Below are 23350 nucleotides of genomic sequence, written 5' to 3'. Positions count from 1 at the left end.
ATTCATGGGGAATGATGGTTGTTAAGTGGCTGTGTCATATACCTTCCACTGCAGTGTTGTGACGTTTGTTGAGGAAATGGGCACACGGATATTTTTTTCATTGGGATGATGGGTGTTATATGACTGGTACATATACCTGGTACTGCTTAGTAAATGTTGAAGGCCAATGGGCATAGCATAGTCGGCATGGGGGATTATGGGAGTTAAAAGGCCATTGAATATAATTGGAAATGTATTTGGATTATTCAAGATGGGAAATAGATATAGATATTTTCTACATCGGGATGATGGGCATTATACAGCTTTTACATATACTTGCGACTGTACTTTAATGGTTACTGTAAGGGAATGGTAATAGCTATTTTACTCACAGGGTATTATGGGATTTAAACAAGTGTTGAATACATTTTCATATATCTTATAACTGTCTTGCTAGGAAAATGTAAATAGAACATTTCAACTTGGGGAATTAGAAGAGTTAAATGCAACTACATATCCTGGGCACTGTATTTTACGTAGCCCTCTTGGGATAATGGTCATAATGTCTTCTACATGGGAGATGATGGGTGTTATATGGCTATAAAATATACCTGCCACTGGGCATACATATTTTGTACATGAAGATGATGGTGGTTACATGGCAGGTACATATACCTGGTACTGTTATTTAGTAAATATTTTAGGACAATTGGCATAGCTGTATTCTTCATGGTTGATTATGAGAGTTGCATGTCCATTAAATATATTTGGAAATGTATTAGGATTATCCAAGGTAGAAAATAGTTAGAGGGATGTTCTACATTGGGGATGATGGGTGTTAAATGGGGTTTACAAATACCTGCCTTTGTATTTTTTTTGGTTTTATGGGGTTTAAACAGAAATTGAATGCATGTTCCCCTATAATACAATGGTCCTGCTAGGAAAATGGGAATACATAATGTATATAATAGGGGATTATGGGGGCTAAACGTCTGCTACATATTCTGTGCACAGTATTTTATGTAGATCTCTTGAGATAATTATTTCTACATGGGGATGATGGGTGTTAAATGGCTGTAACATTTACCTGCCACTATAGTGTAGTGATGTCTGTTGAAGAAGTGGGTTCCAGATATGAAACTGGAACAGACGATTCAGAGATCACAGAAAAACTACTAGTGAGTTGTTGGTCAGACATGTAAAATTGAATATGTTACTCAATGGCATCTAGTTTACCATGAAGTTGTATCTATTTGAATGTTTTCAGAGAGATGGCAAATGTAAAATTAATGGACCATAGGGAAACTGTTCCTCACTACAAACCTTTGGGAAAGAGAGGGGAAAATACTGACAGCCTTCTTCATTTCATGCAGCAGCAAGGAAACCCCTGTAAATGTACTGAGCCTGAGCGAATACACAACTTCGTGATCAAACAATATGTGGATAACGATATAAAGGCATGTCTACTAGATGTCCAGGAACATGTATCAAAACTATATGCAGAACTAAAGCAGGAGAGGTTTGTTTTGAAAGAGAAAAATCTGTTTTGACATTATCGCTAAAGCTAAACTTCCATGCTATAATAGTCATAGTAAGAGTTTTGTCTAAACAGCCACTACAAAGCAGGTTACAAAAAAACAGCTTTTGCAAGCACATAGAGAGATGTATGTAGCAAAAGAAAAGTGTGAATTTATCAAGGACATTATGTTGCATAATCTTCTTTCAACAAACCATTATTTGATAGAGATGCTGCAACCAAACCATTGAAGCACAAATTGGTACAAGAGCTCGAAAGCTTTCACCTGAAGTATTATGATTCAAAAAGGTGTCCTCATTAAAAACGGTTGTTGTTGTGGACTATACGTACAATTGCGAATGGCCAAGGTTTCATCCATGCAAAACTTTGAAGAGGTCAGTCAGACTGTTCTACAGATATCAAAGTCAGTGTGCACCTTGCAAGAGTTGCACATTTTCTTTGACATTATCTTGAACTTTCTTTCACAGAATGTGAAATAATCAGATGGATGTCTACAAGTCGAACAATTAACCTTGCCTGAATCAAACATTCAACACCTATACCTATGCAACTTGATAAATTCTGGTCATCAACATCAAACGAGATAGAGATTTAGGGCCATATGTACGTAGCCTAATACCGGTCGGTAACGGCCGATTTTCGGTAACTATACCGTTACCGACCGGTATTTAGGCTTTTGACATGTAGGGGGCTCATTTCTGTATTCGGTAATTTACCGAATCGGTAAAATTACGGAATCGGTAATTTTACCGATTCGGTAAATACCGAATACAGAAATGAGATGTAGGGGGAGTGTGTGGTGGGTGTGGGGATTCGTTATTTACCACCAACTGTAAGTTGGTGGTAAATGACAAATGACTCAGGAAATGCTTTTGTTGGCCCTTAGATGTGTGCAATGTGGCAGACACACATGCCCTCAGGGCATGTATGTGTGCTACATGTGCACACATGCAGAAATCAGGGGTGCAACAGGGTGTCAATGTGACACCCTGCCACCCTTGATTGAGCTCCCCCCATTACCGATTCGGTATTTACCGATTCGGTAATGGTAACTGGCTTCCCATTGATTCCTATGGGCCTCCTGGCCCATAGGAATCAATGAGATACAGGTTACCATTACCGAATCGGTAAATATCGATTCTAAATTACCGACACTTACCAAATCGGTATTTTTTTCCCTACATTACATTTACCGATTCATAAATACCGAATCGGTAACTTTCGGTATTTATGAAGTGGTAAATGTAATTTACCTACATAAGGCCCTAAATTGCCAAAACATTGCTGATGCTTCAGTGAACGCTGAATTTCCAATTATTGCAAGTGGAATGATTTTCAATGGGGCGATGGTTCATAAGTCAAAGATTCTCAGAGTTATGGATATGTTATGGAACAGGGGAGAAAAGACACATAATGCCGCTTCATATTCTGTACAAAAAACTTGAGCCAGAAATGCCCAGTGTTCTTATCAATGCACATTATCTTACGGGTGATGACACTATGAGCAAAATTGGAACAAAGCTTGGGGCTTTGACTGCTGAACCTGTGAAGTTTCTAAAATGATTTGCTGGGACAGAGGAAAAAGTTGACTTTAAAGATGTAGAAAATATACCATGTGCATGTGTGGAAAACGAGTTCTAACTGGCGCACATTTGACGATCTTAGGTATAGTGAGTTCAAGAGATCAGTCCCGCTAAGTGACTGTCCTCCAACGTCATATCCTATGTGTGGACACATTAAAAGAGCATTTTATTTAATCAGAAGATGTATAAATGTTTTGGATCATGCATATGAGGAGTAAGATCTGTGTGAATTTGGTTGGGAAGATATTTATGTGGTGCTAAAACCTATGAAAATTCTAAAGCCTCTACATACAGAACTTACACATACATGTACTAGCAAACTTGTCGATATGTTCTTCTCAAATGTTGAAAACCATTATTATTTATTTCATTTCTTTATATATCTCTTCTTCCTCTTTTTTTGTCGGTATTTTGGATAATGGCGGAAGGGTTGCTGTGAGGAGTTATTTTCTGTCTCTATACGACTACTAGCCCCAAAAACCTATGTTTCAACAGCAAAATGAAGTATATAGGTCTCACGGTTCCTGAAATATTACATCATCACTGCAAAACATCCACCATTTTAAAAAATGTCGGCCAGAAAAAGTTGACCCTGGTCTGCAATGTTTACGCAAGCTAAATGACTTTTCTAATGATCCAAAAACACAAATCAAAAGTGAAAATCTCTAAAGAGAAAATACTTTTGCAGGGGTATATCAGGGGGACGTGATAACACCAAGTTCTGTGCACGGAGTGTCAGCAACAGCTTGTCGAAGCCGGTGTGAGAACCGAATGACCTCGGAAACATCATCCTGTACTGGTGGAGTGTATATGGCTGTGAGGGAAGACAAAGATAAACACCTCTCAGCCAGCGTAGTCTCTTTATTTATGACCACTACTGCCCACTGCATGAAGCCATCTAAGATGGTGCCAGGGGTGGGAGCCAATTACGTTACTTTCCTTTTCCCCATAATGATTCTACTAAGAGAACCCTTGTGAAGGGTAATAGATTAATAAATATGAGAGAAAAAATGTCAGGTGCAAATGAAAAGGGTGTGACCCATGTGAGCCTGTTGCTATGAATCTCCCTGTAGGTATCATAATTTAAATGCCTTTTTTCTAGCACCATGGTTATGGCCTGTGTTCCTTGCACCTGTTCTTTTTGAGTCGTGTAGTGTAATTAATATAGTAAAGTACTTTTATGTTATAAGTAAAAGAATTTAGAGTGACCTTCATTATTAAGAGATATTGTTTTGTTTGCTGAGTTCCAAGTCTCGAACCCCATAAAGTGCAGGGTCGGACTTGCCTATAGGGCAATCAGGCAGTGCCTGTAGGGCTGGTCTGAAAGGACAGTGAGTGGGCTGATTTTTGGCTGTTTGTTGGCCTGTTTTATGACCTGTTGGGACACTTTTTACTGTTGATTTCCCTGATATTAAAACAAACATTGTCTGCCGCAAACACAAATGCATACCTTGCAAAACACTTATACAAAATATCTTTACATATTCAAACCTGCCCTAGTTTACAAGCATGGCCCACTTCTAGCTATCAAATTCACTCATGGAGACCTTTTTTATTTTGTTTATTTTGTTATCACAGTCTGACCCAGATACTATATATTTGAGAAAAGCTTAGGCAGCTCGCCTCACAGCCCAGAACGCGAAGAGCTACAGAGGTGAACTTGGTGCTCTGTTATTAGTGGTCATAGTAGATCAAACACCAAACCTCAGTGGCAAAAGACTCAACTCCCACGGTTGCTGCTCAGTAACCCCCGAGTGCCCACATACCTTGACCAGACTCTGAAAGTGGTGGTATATAAGAAGGGTTTATTCTACTGCGAAAGAAAAATTAAGCTGTGGAGACAAAACTTAAAATGAAAAAATATATGCATTTTCACCTCCAGCTGCATTTTCCCAGTATGGAATTGTACATTTCCGCGCTGGGAAATTATAGGAGCACAGAGATTATGTCACATAATGATCCCAGTACTTTTCAGGCGCACTACTGGTAATGTTTGTGATTTCCAAAAAGTGGTACATTTCTTCATAGGAGCTCTATTATGAGTGTAGATTTATCATCTTTCTATGTCAATCGGGTCCACATTTCATCCATGAAATTTGTTCTTTATGATTTTGATTATGTGGCTTCAACAACATTTTGGTATGTTTCCACAAATCATAAACTATCTTCTAGAGTTAGCACGTCTTTGGCATTTACTCCTGACTCTTTAGTTAGGCCTGCACAATTGAAAATCAAAACCGAGCTCCCCTTGAGACCAAACCAAGTTATGTAAACAATGGAAACTGTGGGGCAGATCTACAAGAAACTAACGCAATGCGGTGCCGCAAGTCATTTTGCTGCGCCACACTGCGTTAGTTTCGAAGCACAGGGATGCAACATATTTACAACAATATGTTGCATTTCTGTGCTTTCCCTTGCGCTGGTGCACAAACTGCTGCCATGCGCCGGCGCCAAGGGGCACCTTCCTGCACAAAAACAATCAATTGAGGTAATTTCCTCTTCCAATGTGTGCTGTAAAATGCATCACGCATTGAAAGAGGAAAAAAACGAGGAGAAATGAAAACATCTCTCCTCGATACGCCAGCCCTAGGGTGGCGTAGCATTCTGATGCATTTCTAGATTTAGGATTTCTCGTAAATCTGGAAATGCATCAGTGGACATGGGTGTTGCGTGGGAACACCCACAGCAACACCCATGTCACATCCCTAACACTCAAAGTGTTGCGTGAACAGGGGTGATATTTACAAGCACAGATTAAGTCCCGCAGGGTGACTTTACCTGCGCTTAAATATATCACTCAGCAGGCTGCGCCACCGGTGCGTCACGCAACGTGATGCACCGGCGGCGCAAGGGGCTTATAAATCTGCCCCTGTGACTATTGAGCTGAAAAGACTTTCGCATATACTTCTCAAACGGCGTAGATTTTTGGGTACTTGAAAACACTTTTTACGATCAAGAGATATTCCTTCAGTGAGCTCTGCAGACGGCAATTCATCTATTATATGTTTGGAAACTCCTGAAGTTGCTCTGACTGCAGGGCACTTTTTTAAATTCAAAGTTAGAGAGGAGTTTAGCAAACTGAAAAATATCAGGCCGACTACACCATCTTAAATAGAGCCCCTCCTCAGAACCTGAGGATCCCATAACTGAAGAAATCAATTACACCAAAAGTAAGGCATGAAAAACGCAAAGATGGCGGAACCGCGTACTTAATCAGAGCTTGAACTCTGGCGACCCAGCCTTCTATTAACTGTGGCCATAATAATTTTCCATTCTCAAATTATCGGACACGTCTGCCTTGGCGGGCCTGCTCGTCTGAATTCAATGTGCACTGCTATGTGCCATTCACAAACTGACACATAACTGTTCAACTTAGTTCATGAAATAATGCTTCATAGTGCTATAAATTGATTGGTGACAACATAATGTGCTGCTTTGTCTTAAGACAGGAACAAATAAAAATTCAATTTTCTATTTTAAGCGTCACCCAAAGCTTCAGAATATAAAATAGAACATCCGACATTAAGAAGAATGAATATGGAGTGAGGGAACAAATCTGCTCCATGAATTAAACATAAAGTGGTGCTTAATGCTCACACTGCTTTAAAATGAGTATTTAATTTGCACAGTGTGTTATAAGTGTCAGAATCCCTTCCTCTCTCATTTAAAATGTAAGTCTCTGCAGAATAACTTAAACGCTCAAGGTCATGTCTGGAAGCATTTCTCTTGTTGGACGCTGTGACCTTTCACAGACTTTTGTTGCAACAGATAACGAGAATTCTTATACTCGGTACAGAAAGACCAGACCTTGTTTCCCATACTGATGGGCGACCTGTAGGCAACAGCGACTCTGCTCTGCAATGTATTCGAAGGAGACAAACGGACCATCACATATTCCTGGCATGATGATGCACCCAAGGCCGGACAGGCCTTTTAAGTTACTGGCTATTTCCCGGAAGGCTGGAGCCTCTAGAGGCCAGATTTTAGGGAAGGGGGCGCTCCTGGTGTCTCTGTCACTTTCCCCAGCTACTCCCGGTTATTTGTAGCAGGCACAATGCTTCAAGAGAGGAAGGGAGAGGGAAGGTAGGGAGATTGCGATCAGACAGGGAGAAGATAGAAAGCAAATGAGTGAATTGAAGTCGGGTGCCTCATTTTTAAATCCTTGCATGGCACCTGCCCAAAATTTGTTTCCAATCAGATTGAGAGACACATACCCACCCGCAATCTGCGCTCAGCCCACAAAAACCTTTTGGTCACTCCGTCCTACAAATTGAAGCGGCTAGGAGGCAGCAGATTTGGGGTGCTAGCCCCCGCTTCTGGAATACCCTCCCCCTTGATAACAGATCATGTACAAACCTCCCGAGATTCAGGAGACTTCTCAAGACATGGCTGTTCACTCAGGCATATGAATAACTCACCAGGACTCAGGTTACTCCTATATATAGCGCCAAGAAACCCACCTGGTGTATGTGTGCTCCACAAATAATTTTGGGCCAGAAAGCAAAAGACACACAATTGATGGACAGGCCCAGATCTCTGTACTGGGGTGAATGTATGACAATGTTCTGCATTCTGTCCATCAACTGTTGTTTTTGCATTTGTCACCCGGAGTGGGACGGGTATGCCCAGACGTGGGTTCCGTGCTCTCCATGCCACTAGAATCAAGCCATCCTGGCTAAAGAGGGGTGAAACCCCGAAACCGGTCTTAGGATGCTTGTTTCCGGTCCAGGGAGGACCTGGCTTGGCAGTTCAGGCTGGACTGTTCCCATGAGGCTCAGGGTCAAGACTGATTTGCATATGGCTGGGTTCAAACTGGAACGGCATGGTGAGCAAAAAAACGATGGATTTAGTCCCAGATCTCTGAACTGGGGTGAATGTATGACATTGTTCTGCATTCTGTCCATCAACTGTTGTTTCTACAAATAATTTTAACATAACATAGATTGAAAGAGAGGTTGTGCTAGAAGATGAAGGGAGTGAGGCTTGTTTGTCGATTTCTGCCAATGTGCAACAAAGTTGAATCAATCCAAGGCAGTAAATGTAGGCTCTTTTTTTAGGATAGTAATAATACACCTTAGCCACCTCTCTGTGCTGCTTCTTCCTCCAGCTCCAGGTATACATGCAAAACAGTACTATCCAAGCAATCCATGATATATTCCCAGGAGAACTCAGCTAACATTTCATGGTGGCAGATACCACACATTTTTCTCCCTTTAAATTAAGAAGAACCAATCAGCAACAACATTTGGAGAAAATGCAACTAAACCTAGAGAACTACTAACATTGCTCAGTGTTTAAAACATTAACCTGCATGGTACATTATCTAATTTCACTTCAATATACAAATAAGACACCACGAATGAGGCTCTATGCAACCACGCTGAAAGGGTCTGTAATCACACACCTGTCACTCCTCCTCAAATCAATACATACTTTCGTTTTTTTAGCACCACCAGTCTCACTCCTACTATCAGTAAAACCTGTCTTACAGGGCAGTTTTGCCATCTTATTTAAATTCCAGATTTTCTGTAGTGGAAGGTGGTTTATTAGTAGGTGCAGGTAGGTACAAACAGTTAGCCATAACACACAATCACAAATAAGGTCCGGTCAAGTCTTAATAAATTAATCTTTGCTCAACCCTTGAGAGCTTGGTTGACGAGCAGTCAGGCTTATTTAAGGAGACAACAATGTAAAGCATTTAATGTCACCAAAACAATAAATAAAAGTAACATAATCAAAATCCAACCACAATTTATAAAAATAGAGAATATTTTTATCTATAAAATGACACCAAAACAAAAAAAATCCAATGTAGGGAATTGGAGATTTGATTTTTAAAATGTGAAATTAAAATAGGTTCTTTCTAGAGCATACCATGTAAAGCGCTAACCGCGGCTATCTGGTCGTGCTGGCCTGGGATAAAGTCAAAGTTTCATGCTGACCACGATGGAGAGCGGGTTGGATACAATGGGTGGTTGGGCCCAGTCAAGTTTTTACTTTCTGACTTAGTCACTTGTTGGAGTTTTTTTCTCAATGTTGAGCACTCGGGTCCTCCAATCCAGATTTTGGTTCTACGACACTAGCCTGCTACAGCGCGATGCCTTGGTGAATCTTGGAGGTCTTTCTCTTCATCGTAGATGGCAAGGAGCTCCTGAGCTTTCAGGGGGGCAAACCTGTACTGTCAGGCCAAGTTGCGGTCTGGTGTTCCTGGCTTAACTCTCATCATCAATGCCAGACTTCCTCTTGAGCTTTTTCACAAAAGTTGGCAAAAAGTTCTTACATTTTCAGATCTTCTGAAAAGTTTATTGATGGTCAGAACCAGTCCACAGCACCATCCAAGGGTTCAGAATCACTAGTTTGCCTCTTGGGGGTCTGGGACTCCAACTTCCACAATGCACCTGGCTAATTAAGGAAAATCCACGTGAAGCTGGTCAGCTGGAGTTGTTCTTTTAGTGGATGTTTCAAGTGGCTTCTTTCAGTACTTTTCTCCCTGTTATTTCTCAGGGAGTCCACTTCTTATCTTTGAAGACAGGCAAAGACCTTCTTGTGAGGCACCTTTAAAGTGCAGCAGGTGCAGTCCTTCTGAGTGCAGTGCCCTGTTGCCCTGTTGTGCAGTCCAAGGGTCCAGCAGGGCCACCCTTCTTCTCCAGATGTTTCAAACAGGGACTTGAGGTGCTCTTGCAGCTGTCCTATATTTTATTCCCCATTCTGGGCTGGCAAGATGGAGTAACACACCAACCAATGGGGTTCAAGTTGCCACCCTCTGCCATGACAGGATTCTGTGAAGTGTGGCATACTTTTGTCCCAGGATGCACATCTCTTTCAAAATCAAAAATAAGGAAATCTCTCCTTGGAGTGCAGGTCTGGCTAACCCAACCCACAGGTGTGGCTAACTTTCCCCTCACTCCCCTTCCAGCCCCTCTCCTAATCTAATTAGAGGGGCTCCCATCTGACTGGGGAACAAGGTAGTTGGGGCTGGCCTGGGTCCTGTGACATCTGTGCTGCTACCTTTGAAGACAAGTTTATCTCCCCAGCCCCTTCCTGTGACTGGCTTCTCTGGGAAGCAAATCTCCTCCCACCAAAAGACTGTATTGTTTCAGCCCTAGACCTAATCAGGGAGCATCTTGGCCATGCTTTCAAAGGCTGACCAATCAGGACAGGCTGATCCAGTTTTCAGTAACCACATGATAGCAAGTTTTGAGACTACTTTCCTGCAATAGTTATAATAAATCTGACTTTGGCAAGTTGTTGGATTTATTATAACTATTATTTTGATACATTGAATTATGTTGCTAGTTAGCTCCTGTCAAAAGTTAGACTATGCAGCTAGCAGCACCACAATGGGAAAAAACGACTTTGACCGCTTTTCCTTCACCAGGGCATATAAAACAGATTTTATAATGTCCCTGCTTTTTATGACAAGGCACCCTACTATTGGGGCACCTAGAGCAGACCTTAAGGGTGACTTATATGTAAATAAAGGTTCACTGATAGAATATCGATGCTAAAAACATCGATGGTAAAAATATATAGAAAAAAACGATAGAATGTAAAAATATTGAATCCTATACTTAAACAGGTAAGTACAAAAATATTGGATTGAAAATATCGAAGTTAAAAATATAAATGCAAATAATATCGATTAAAAAATATAAATAAAATAAAATAATAGATATTAAATATATAAAAAATTAATATTATCTTTAACAAAATACATTACATTAAGGGGCCGATTCCGATGGCCGGTCGGACAGCTGTCCGTAGCCTTACCCTGTGACCAACACGTACCCGGAGTCGGTCCGTCCTGTAGAGTAAGTACGATGCGCATAACTGCCAAAAACACGACCGACAAGTAGGCTGTGAATCAAGACCCATTCTCCGTCCGAGTCGTAACTCCTAAAGAGGAACCGTGTCGCCCGGAAGCAGTATCCATAGCAGTTTCCGGCATGACAAGTACGATGCGTACTTCCAACGCGCCGGACTGGTCATCACGTACGGCACGTCTACGATTCGCGCCACAAATCAATACACGGCTACGAGACGGACCAGCTTGCAGCGGGTATGAGACGGAGCAACAAGCAGCGTGTACGACACAAATACATCATGAATCCCATTGTGCAGGTCATACCAGTACTCTACATCTATGACCAGATCAGGAACCGACGCCGACGGCGCAGGCAGTAAGTCAGACACCTACCACATAAACAAACTACACGTACCCGCAAAATGGCACACACACACAGGGGATCCATATCCTGCCCACTAACAACATCCCACCATAGGGGTTGCATGGCCAGCACCACTAACACCCCCACCCATAGGGGGCCTGTTGCCCATCACTACTGCCACCCCCACCCATAGGGACTATGTTGCCCATCAACCCTGCCACCCCCACTCACAGGGGACCTGTTGCTCATCACTACTGCCACCCCCACCCTTAGGGACTATGTTGCCCATCACCTCTGCCACCCCCACTCACAGGGCTTATGTTGCCCATCACCCCTGCCACCCCCATTCACAGGGGACCTGTTGCCCATCACCCTTGCCACCCCCACTCACAGGGCTTATGTTGCCCATCACCCCTGCCACACCCACTCACAGGGGGCCTGTTGCCCATCACCCCTGCCACCCCCACTCACAGGGGACCTGTTGCCCATCACTACTGCTACCCCCACCCATAGGGACTATGTTGCCCATCACCCCTGCCACCCCCACTCACAGGGCTTATGTTGCCCATCACCCCTGACACCCCCACTCATAGGGCTTATGTTGCCCATCACCCCTGACACCCCTACTCTCAGGGGACCTGCTGCCCATCACCCCTGCCACCCCCAGCCATAGGGCTTATGTTGCCCATCTCCCCTGCCACCCATACCCATAGGGGACCTGTTGCCCATCACCCCTGCCACCCCCACTCACAGGGCTTATGTTTCCCATCACCCCTGCCACCCCCAGCCATAGGGCTTATGTTGCCCCTCACCCCTGCCACCCACACCCATTGGGGATCTGTTGCCCATCACCCCTGCCACCCCCACTCACAGGGGACCTGTTGCCCATCACCCCTGCAACCCCCAGCCATAGGATGGGTGATGCGCAACACATCCAGCATACGCAAACATCAGGTATGTCCGCAAAATACATCCCCGATGACATCAAGACAACAGTTTGTAGTCTGTGACAAATGCCCACAACAGTGATTATGGCTACGAGCATACAATGTAAGTAAAAGCACATGTGGTACCAACACATGAGTGTGACATACACAAGGCAAGCACACCATAGCACTGTGGCAATATAAAAAGAACACCCCCTCACTGTGTACAGCAGAAGTTAAGTGGGGGCTCACAAAATGCAGCAGATGTGGAGCATTGTGGTGATGGGGACCAAACCCCCCTCATCACAGTGACCAAAAGGTAAGTGTCATCATGGTCAAAGCTGCAAATAACAAACAGCATGTATGATCCCTTCTCCCAACACATCAAACACTTCTGGGGAAAACTAGTGGTTGTGTCCCATACACACAGAGATGTGGTGAGGCTAACAGTGCTGTGAAAACATAACACTCTTGGCCATGTGCAGACAAGCACCACACATGGGGGCTGACAATGCATACAGCGTACAATGACACAACAGCAGAAGTGACCATCACCAAGCATGCACACATCTCGAAAATAGAAACACACCAATCAAAACAACATGTATAGACTGTAGGTGTCAGCTCACAAACTCACATTCCATGCCAGCAATGGCACCCAACAACCAGGATGAATGTGCACAATGATGTGAAATGACTCACAGGGACAGCCGGCAAAATCACAGAAACAGCATCCAGACAAAGGCCCACAACAGCAATACCAATGCAGTGGTGCAGATGCACAAACAGGCAAACTCACACTGCACATCAGACACAACATGTGTGTGTGTGTGTCACAGTATTCCCAGTCAACTACACAACACATGAGGGGGGCTGAACCACAGTGACACAGATGTGGACACAGTGCCATACAAAAGTAAACCATCATTGGGACACCCTCAGTGGGCAATCAGGCATTGGGAGATGAGAGGGAGCACAACAGACACATGTGACACAAGCTGGAATCAACACCAACTAACACAGTTAGAGACTGACACACAACACCACTACCCCCAGGGACCAGACAGTGGGGTGACACAAGCATGCATGACACCTCCACTGTGATGACAAAGGCAGATGTCGTACAAACTGGGAAACCCAGACATGTGTCCTGTGCCACAAACGTACATCACACATACGCAAACACAAATCACTCAGCATGGCCCCTCATCCATGGACAAACGTGAGCTAGGGGACCATCCATGCAAACATTCACATCAGTTCACCATCAACACCACACACCTGAACTGCAACAATGTATATCTGTGAAGTCCACATGGACAGGTGACATTGCACATACACCCATGACAAACACAGGAATGTTGCCAGGAACTAATGTGCACACACACATCACACAAGGACTGTTTACAGCCCAGGGGAATGACAGACACACTGCACAGTATGCGGTACATGGCCATGACCTCAAAGCTCATGTAACCTTCAGAATCCCTGCCACAGTGCCAGGACTATGCAGATGCCAAGGAGGAACACAAGGCACCCATGCTGACACCTGCCAGCATCGCTGCCGTGAACCCGACAAGTGGGAGCCTTCACACACACATACAAATGTCTCAATCACTGAAAACTACCACCTAGGGACAACTACATGATATTGCGAACAAACAAGTGCCTTGAGGAACCCTGACTGTGTCCCATATGTGTCTGACAACATCATCACCACTCAGAACTCAAAACTGACAAATCCCAATGATGATACACCAATTAACAGTAGTGTGTCATGCACCCACACCCATTGGAAAAGTAGTGGGATGAACCCAGTACCACTCAGCAAGCATCAACAACAGGAACATATCAAAGGAACCCTGTCTGTGTATGAACAGGGATGTGGACACACACATATGCACATACATCACACACCATGGGCCCAGGCCATGTCACTGGACAACACACTAACTTGAGGCGACACAACTCCTGTGGGAGCCCAGCTGTGCCATCATATTCACCGCAAGTCCCACTCATGTCTGCAGAACACTTGGTCAGTCAGCCATCAGTTACTACACAATGAAGGGTCTGGTCACAACAGCCTGGGTACGTGACTATCCCCTAAGTCATCTGCACATACCCAAAACATATGTCTAGCAAGTTGCACAGAGGCCCCAGTTGCTCCTATTACAATGATGCACACACCTGTAGGGCCAGTAGTGATGAGCACGAAGTATGTGGAAGTGACAATTTGAACAATGGGAAGCACATCACATGTGCAGGGGTGCAAGCCAGAGATGTGACCATGCCAATGAAATGCTCACAGAGAGATGTACACAAATAGTTGATCCAGACACACCCAGGTAGCTGCAAAGGATGACATGGATAGCCACCAGAATAGGATAATTATCTCATGGACCACAGGGAGTACCTCACATCAACACATCAGTATGCAACATTGTAAACCAAGCATTACAGGTGCAAGGGCATGTAAAACAACATCAACATGATGTACAGCTAAATCAAGTTCACAGGGACAAAGAAAAAAGCTTTATTCAGAATATGAAAAGCGAAACGTCTGTTCCAACAAAAGGCCAATGGCCAGTCCATGGCCAAATGGCAAGGAGTGAACTAGACTGACAAATTCAGTATCTGAAATGCTAAACATCAGTGCAACCAAAAGGCCAATGGGCAGTCCATGTCCAAATGCCAAGGAGTGAACTACAGTGACAACTGCCACACCTTGCTTGCCTGCACTGCTAAGGACCGGGGTCATCCCCTCGGAGGGGCATACATGGGGGCAGGCCAGGCACCGCAGGGACAGGATCAGGGCACAGCAGAAGGAGGCAGTGAAGAGGTGAGGGATGCAGGCAAGACACTTGCAACTGCAGTGGAGCTGACTGAAGTGGTGGGTGCTGTCACAACTGTGGGGCACAAGTCAGATGGGGTGGGTGCCGGCACAACTCCAGTGGGCAGGTCAGATGGAGTGGATTGGCTGACCACTTCAGTGCCCAAGTCAGACGGGGTGGTCATGGACTCCAAAGCAGTGCCTACATCCATGGGAGTGGAATGGGGGACAGGTGAGGTCGGCAGGGCAGGGGGGGACACGGTCCCCACATCAGTGGCACCAACTGTCTGACCAGGTGTGGAGGAGCAAGTGCTAGGGGGGGATGGCCTTAGCATTTTGGGGATGGTGTATCTGTGTGTGGGGGAACCTGGGGCAGGGAGGGAAGAGGTCAAGGTCACAGAGGAAAAGCTTCTGGGGGGATGGGGTTGCAGGTGAGGCAAGGGAAGGGGGCTGGGAGGGAGAGGTCTCGGAGGACTGTGGAGTGGTTGTGGATGACTGTGTGTGTGTCAGCAAACCAGCCCCTGTGAGCGTGGAATCAGTCCCCTGCGCTTGCTTGTGTGCACGTCTAGCCCTTGGTTTGGGGGTTTCTGTGCTTGGGACAGGTAGGCTGCTAGGAATCGTTGGTGGTGCAGGGGTAGGAAGGGTGTGGGACTGTTGGAGGAGGGACACTGCTGCCATCAGGGAGGAGGCCACGGACTGGTTGGTCCTCTGTAGGGCAGACATGCCCGAGGAAATGCCCTCCATGAATGACACCAGTTGTGTCAACAGACCTGTGTGTGCATGGAGGACCTTCAGCATCGACGTCTGCCCTACATGGATCTGTCGAAGTAAGTCCACAGACTCCTCACTCAGGGCAGCATGGGACACAGGGGCAGGGGGTGCGGTGCCTGGCACAAAGAAGACATGCTCATGAACACGGGAGCCCACAGGGACCTCTGGGATGGGAGCCGATGGGAGGGTGGTGGTGGTGGTGGTGGCGGTGGCGGTGGCGGAGACAGCCTCACTAGCTGGTGTTTGGTGGCTGCTGACACCCGCCTCCACAGGGGAGTCATCCTCAGAGCTGCTGTGGTCTTCAGCTGGGGGGGATGGTGCTGACGACTCCTCTGTGTGGCTCAACTCGCCCTCCGTGCCACTGGGTCCACCTGACTCCTCTCCTTCTTTCCCTGTAAGGCTCTGTGGCTCTTCCTGGTCTGTGGAGCTGTCCCCTCCTGTGGCCGTGGATGTATCTGGATAGGAATAGGAAGTAACAGAACAACATCAGTCACCTGCACTAACTGCACACACCACAGTGAGTACATCACATTACAGGGCAAGCCCTGGCATCATCAGCTGAACACAGCTCAAAGTGCCAACACTGTTTAGGATGAGACAAATGTCATTTTCAACATCAACCATGGCACACATATCCCTCCTTGACTTTCACACATATGTCCGTTGCATGTTGGATGCTAACACACCAATGTGCTAACATGCACCACCCACACATTAGATGTACATGCATTTGAACATGTAGGAGTATGTCACTAGACACGCAGCACATCTCTTGCAACTGACTCAGTACAGGTGTCCGGATGAAGGGATGGGCAGAGACTCATTTCACATGCTTGGGATGCAGGCCAGCAACACACACTATGATGTACTCATGTCCTGATGGGCAAGGCCACCATGGGGTGCATGGTGCACACTTGAACCCAACTAAGGCTCACTCATAGCAAGTTCAATGCCATGGCACTGGGAGGCCCAGAAAGTCAGTCAACACTGTCTCCTGTCACAGGGGCAGGGCATCCAGACAACAACAATATGCACTGACTGACAATCCTAGCTCTGGGGTAAATCTGACTCTGCAGATGGCTGCCACACTTGCCCATCACATGCAAACAACATATCCAGGACCCAGGAGACCCCACATCATGCAAATCATTCATATGAGTCTCAGAAAACACAAATCCATGTACATTAACACATCACAGTCTGCCATGCATATAACCCAGCTGCATGAGGGACACAGTTGCATACACCATTGTGCGCTGTCAGATGATCACACACCTATATGTCACACAGGTCTTGTCTCCCACAGTCACGTTGCAGATGTCATGCTGACCCTCTGAATCATGGACACCCCAGTAGTACGTAGCAACAAGACACACCCTAATGACACAGAGGCACACACCTAAGGGCACATGTCACTAAGCACAACCTGCAATTTCATACACAGGAGTGGGATTACAGAGTGTTTCTTAATGCCCTTGAGGGGCATGACTGGGCAGGACTAAGTGAAACAGTGTATTGCCCCAGACAGTAGTCAGGTGGCTAAGCAAATGTGACATACTTGAAATACATACTCCTGATGTCCAAAAATTGGAGTCCCCTGCTACATGGTTTTGTTTTTAATACCCCAGAAACATGTTGCGAGTCAGACCAGCAATTGGTACACATCTCAAAGGCACACACAGGTCACATGCCAGATCTCAGGCATTGTGTAAACAATTGACCCACCCATGAAACACACAACAGAGTCACGGGAACTGATGCTTACTGGTACCTGAAACATAGCTGACTGCAGGGACACAGTGCCCTAGTGACACAAGCAACAGACTGTAGGGGCCAAACATGTGGAACAGATGAGGAGGGTGCATCAAACAAATGAGGGACCTGATTTTGGGACTACAAGACCTACGTAATGTGGAAGTGTGACCAGGACAAAAGACTGCTATTTGTATGTCAGACATAGTACACAGATCAGGCATGGACTTACCCCCTTCCTGCTGTTGTCTGGCCTTCAGCTGCCTATCCAGGTCCGGGAAGACCACCGCCAGTATCCGGAGCATGTGGGGAGTCAGGGTCCGGTGTCTGCCCCTCCTGCGCAGAGGTGACAGCTTCAGCTGGACTCTAGCTATCCTCCGGGTCCAGCCACCTCTTCTGGCAGTTGTGGATACGGTGCTTGTAGACCCCCACAGAACGAACAGCCCGGGCGATGGTCAGCCAGATCTCCTGCTTTTGGTGGGCATCAACCTGTGAGGATGACAAAGTGAAAAGTACATTAACACACATGCCCCAGATTTGTGCAACACACTATTGGATATACATGTCATCATCACAAAGGGAAATAAATTACACAGGTAGTGCAACCTTGGGGAATGAAAACTCACATGCATGCCTGACATGTTAACAATGCCTGGATAGCTTAAGCTTGCAATAATGCACTTTAGCAGCATGAAAACTATTCATTACACATACCTACACACTTTGGTGGATGAAAGTAGTCAGTGAGAATGCTTGCCACTGGTGTACACACTGCTAGTAGTGCTAGTCAGACAACATGAATAATTAGGAAGGCAGTGGACAGCACACTCACCTGCTCCCCTGGTGTCCCATAGAGCTTTCTGTACTCTGGAAGGAGCCCGTCCAAAAGGGCCTGGTTCTCCTCCTCAGTGAAGGCTGGGGCCCTCTCCAGTTTACGTGCCATAGCAGGAGCCAGAGGATGCATAGACAGCAGCAGTGGTAGCAGGGATGTGGTCCAGTAGCATGTAGTGCAGGCAAGTGAGCTCCCTGGGGGCCAGCCAGCCTTATATATGTGCTGCAGAGGCAGAATCTGTGCCATGTGTCCCAAGTGATAGGTCCAACACGGTTGCATCCTATGAATCTGGCCAATCCATTCAAAAGTAAGACTCGTACACGCCTTCCGCATCGTTCAAATCTTCAGCTTCAGGGAACACTTAAAATTGCAACATTGTTGTAGGCATCCAGCTGAATTTCCAGTGCACAACTCGTACAAGTTTTGAATCCGCATCCGTCTCCATGACAGTCCTGAGCCAATGGGTGCGCCCGGCTCGTTCAACTGACTGTACAACGTGTATTTTGAATATACACATGCACCCGTCTCCATACGATTTAATGGCCAAGGTGTACGCCTGTCTCGGACTATGCCTGTCCGACGCGTATGCATGATAGTCAGCCGCGTCGGACCTCATTGTATGCAATGACAATGCGTACGCACGGCTCGGTCATGACCCGTGCAATGCGTACGCATTGTCACCCGCGTCGGACCTCATTGTTTGCAATGACAAGGCGTACGCACGGCTCGGTCATGGCCCGTGCAGTGCGTATGCATTGTCACCCGCGTCGGATCTCATTGTATGCAATGACAAGGAGTATGCACGGCTCGGTCATGACCCATGCAATGCGTACGCATTGTCACCCGCGTCGGACCACATTGTATGCAATGACAAGGCGTACGCACGGCTCGGTCATGACCCGTGCAATGCGTACGCATTGTCACCCGCGTCGGACCTCATTGGATGCAATGACAAGGCGTATGCACGGCTCGGTCATGACCCGTGCAATGCGTACGCATTGTCACCCGCGACGGACCTCATTGGATGCAATGACAAGGCGTACGCCGGCTTTGTCATGACCCGTGCAATGCGTACGCATTGTCACCTGCGTTGGACCTCATTGGATTCAATGACAAGGAGTACGCACGGCTCGGTCATGACCCGTGCAATGCGTACGCATTGTCACCTGCGTCGGACCTCATTGTATGCAATGACAAGGCGTACGCACGGCTCGGTCATGACTCGTGCAATGCGTACGCATTGTCACCCGCGTCGGACCTCATTGTATGCAATGACAAGGCGTACGCACGGCTCGGTCATGACCCGTGCAATGCGTACGCATTGTCACCCGCGTCCGATGCAACACACATATACTGGCCATGGACACCTGCACACATGCACACACCTGCCACACTATAGCATTGGCCACACAGTGTCCCATGGCATGTGAGGCTGCATTCCCTGGGTGTTTGAGGGGGCCACAGATGTTTTTTTGTCTGGCACTTTGTGCAGCCACTCCCAGGCTGTGCACGTGTACATGGGGGCTGAGTCCTTTGTGTGTTGTGCACATTAGCACTGTGATGTGCAATTGGACAGTAATGGGCATGAGTGAAGGCCACACTGTCAGGTTGGATATGTTTAAGACATGTCACATACACCCTGAGTCCTGGGGTGATGGCATGTATGTTACAGGGAGACCTGTATCCCCAATAATGATGTCTGTGTGCATGTTGTGTCTCAGATGTGTCTGATCACATGTTACCAATGGGTGACAGTCTCCACATCCATGTGATATATGCATCAACCTTGATGGGGTGTGTGTCTAAGAGACGTACATGTAGGGCCGGCAGGAACAACAGTGGCCACTACCTGTGGGACTTACGCTTGCCTTGTGGTGTGTACGTGCTACGCCATGTTCATTGCTGTGTTGATGTGGCAATACAGGGAGCCTGGGTTTCTGCATGGCAAAGATCTGTGATGCCTGGGAGACATGAGCCCTCATTTGTCACTGGGGTGGGTATTTTGAACGTTGCAGCAGCACATAGGTTGGGTAACACAGCCAGATGATTAGCCCATTGCACTACATGGCACTCATGTGGACATGTGGAATTGAGATGTGAGGTATTGGTCTTGTAGGTGACATATGTTTCCAAGACCAACAGCACACACCTCAGTACATTGTGTAATGTCATGAACTAGCATGTGATAGTGATCGTGGTCATGGCCACATGGGTGGATGTACTGACAATCTTCCATTGTGCATCTCTGTACTGCAGGGCACCAGCTGTCCATCGGCCGTTCCCAGACCTTGCAACCATGCAGGAACGCGACAGCATCAGACGGTACTGCTTCACCAGGCCACTGATTGAGGAGTTGGCGGAGCAGTTGGCGCCACATCTGCTACCTGGCCGGACATACCCTACAGCACTGACCCCAGAGGTGAAGGTGATGGCAGCCCTGCACTTGCTTGCTACCAGTACCTTCCAGTACACTGTGGCTACTGCTGGTGGTAAGTCGCAAACGATGTTTAGTCGGGTGCTACGTGATGTCTTGGAGGGGATGTTGCAATTCCTTGACCTGTATATCAAGTTCCCGAGCCTAGATGAACTCCCTGAAATTAAGGATGCCTTTTATACACTGGGGAGGGTGCCAAACGTCATTGGATCCATTGATGGGACACATGTTGCCCTGATACCACCACAGGCACATGAGCAGGCATACCGGAACAGGAAGCACTACCAATCGATCAATGCTCTGGTGGTCTGTCTTGCTGACATGTTGATCACACATGTGTGTGCACGGTTCCCTGGTTCGGCGCACGATGACTACATTTTGAGGAGTAGTCACATTGCAAAGCTGATGTCACAGATGCCAGCTCAGCGTGCCTGGCTTGTCGGTGTGTACTGACTGTTTCTCATTGTGTGTGTTTGTCAGTGTTGTATTCCGCACTCCTACAAAACTCAGCTACTTGTTCATTTTTGTGTGTGTAGGTGATTTTGGATACCCCAACATGCCGTGGTTGCTGACACCCCTCAGGAACCCTGTGACACCAGCCGAGCTGCACTACAGTGAGGCACATGGTCGGACCAGCAGGGTGATTGAGCAGAAATTCGGCCTCCGTAAAAGCCGCTTTCGCTGCCTGGACAAGACCGGAGGGGCCCTCCCATATGAGCCTGCAAAGATGTGCAAAATAATACTGGTCTGCTGCATGCTACACAACATGGCCGTGCGGAAGGAGGTGCCTCTCATCCAGGATGACGATGACGACGACCAATGTCCGGCACCTATGGAGGATCCCGGCCTGGGCCAAGATGCCAGTGATGAGGAAGATGATGGTGACGTCCGCTCCCACCTCATCAACAACTTCTTCACCTGAATGTGAGTTTCCAGGGCTGTTATGTCAATGTATGGAGGTAGCCTGGAATGTGTTGAGCCAGCTCTGTTGGTGTCTGAGTGTGTCTGTGTGCCACTTCACTGGATGCATGCTGTGATGTGTCCATTCAGGTGGTGTGTACTCCACAATAGGGTAGTACTGCTAGCTAGTGTTTGTGTAGGTGTTTTGCAACATGTTTTGTGCATGTGTATTGTATTTCTCTCCTGTTCGTCTGTGCTTTTGACTGTATCTTGTCTGTCCTTCCCAGGGTCCTTTGTCTGTTGTGTGGTCAACACTGACCCCCAACACCCAGAAGCCAACACCAGTGTGGAAGTTGACAATTCCCATTAACTGATGTACCACACATCCCTGGACTTCCATTCTCCAACACATTGTGAGCATGTGTCCACTGTTACTTAGAATTACTGTGCAACTAGTGTGGAATAAACGTGTTGCTGATGTGTAATGAACCTGTGCTACGCTTTGTTATGTGTGTTGTCTGTCTTCCCACATTTGAGTGACATCTGCTTACCTCACCTGTGGACTTGTTGCCACTGACTATGCTTGGTGTTGTGTCTGTGCATGCCAATGTGTTTCACGTCAACATCATTGTGGGCGATGAGTAACATGGCCATGGTGAGTATGTTTTGTGTTGCCATAGTGGTGTGTCTCCCTCACATGTGTCACATCCCCATGACTCACCTTACGTTGGTCACATTGTTGCAGTATTTGGCATGCACTGTGTTGTGTAGCAGATCGACTTCGCCCTGAACATGACAAGTTGGAATCACAACAGAGGCAAGTATGGTGTACTGGAGAGTTTATTTACAAACATGTGTGAGTGAAGTGCACAGGATGGTGGATGCTGTACAGTGGTTTGGGAATCCAAAGTTCACATTGGAGTTGGAAGTGCTGGTAGATGAAATGTCCAGAGTAAAGTCCATAGTCGTCTGCTACATTGGCCCAACAAGAACCCTCCATGTAATGTGGGCGAGTTGTGTGCGATTGGACAAGGTGAACGGGTTGCCCACAAAGAACATTGTCCATAACAGGTTTGGAGGCCCTAGGGGATGTGCTGGGACATCTGCCTCTCTCATGTCCTTCTTCGGACGACCCCTCTTCTTCCGGGGGGGGGGGATCATCATGTGCAGGCCTCTGTGGTGGAGGGGACTCTCCGCCAGAGTCCTCCTCCCTCCCTGTGGCTCTGGCAGATGGTGTTGCGACAGATGTTGTGGGCACACAGGGGGGTGTGGACAGGTTGGTGTTGATCTGGCGGAGGCATTGTAGTATGTCCCGATGCACCGCAGTAAGGGCATCCCACTTTGCCTCCATGCAGGCATGGTGGGCGACCTGCTCCTGTTGCATTTCCTTGAGGATCCCCACTACCTGGACAAATCCTCCGGTGCTATCCTGGTACGCATCTAAGATGCGTGCCAGTTGGGGGTCATCATGAAGTCCAGACCCCTCTGCAAGGCGTGCCCTGTGCCCCCCACCCCTCCCAGCACCCCTCTCCACACAGGCAGGACCAGCGGCGGTACTCACAGGTGACACTGAGACCCCTTGGGTGGTGTTGCTGGTGGTGTTGGCTGTAGCTTCCTGGGGGTCCTGTGTCCCTGTGC

The sequence above is a fragment of the Triturus cristatus genome, chromosome 2_2, assembly GCF_964204655.1.
Source record: "Triturus cristatus chromosome 2_2, aTriCri1.1, whole genome shotgun sequence".
NCBI lineage: Eukaryota > Metazoa > Chordata > Amphibia > Caudata > Salamandridae > Triturus > Triturus cristatus.
This window is presented reverse-complemented; position numbering follows the sequence as displayed.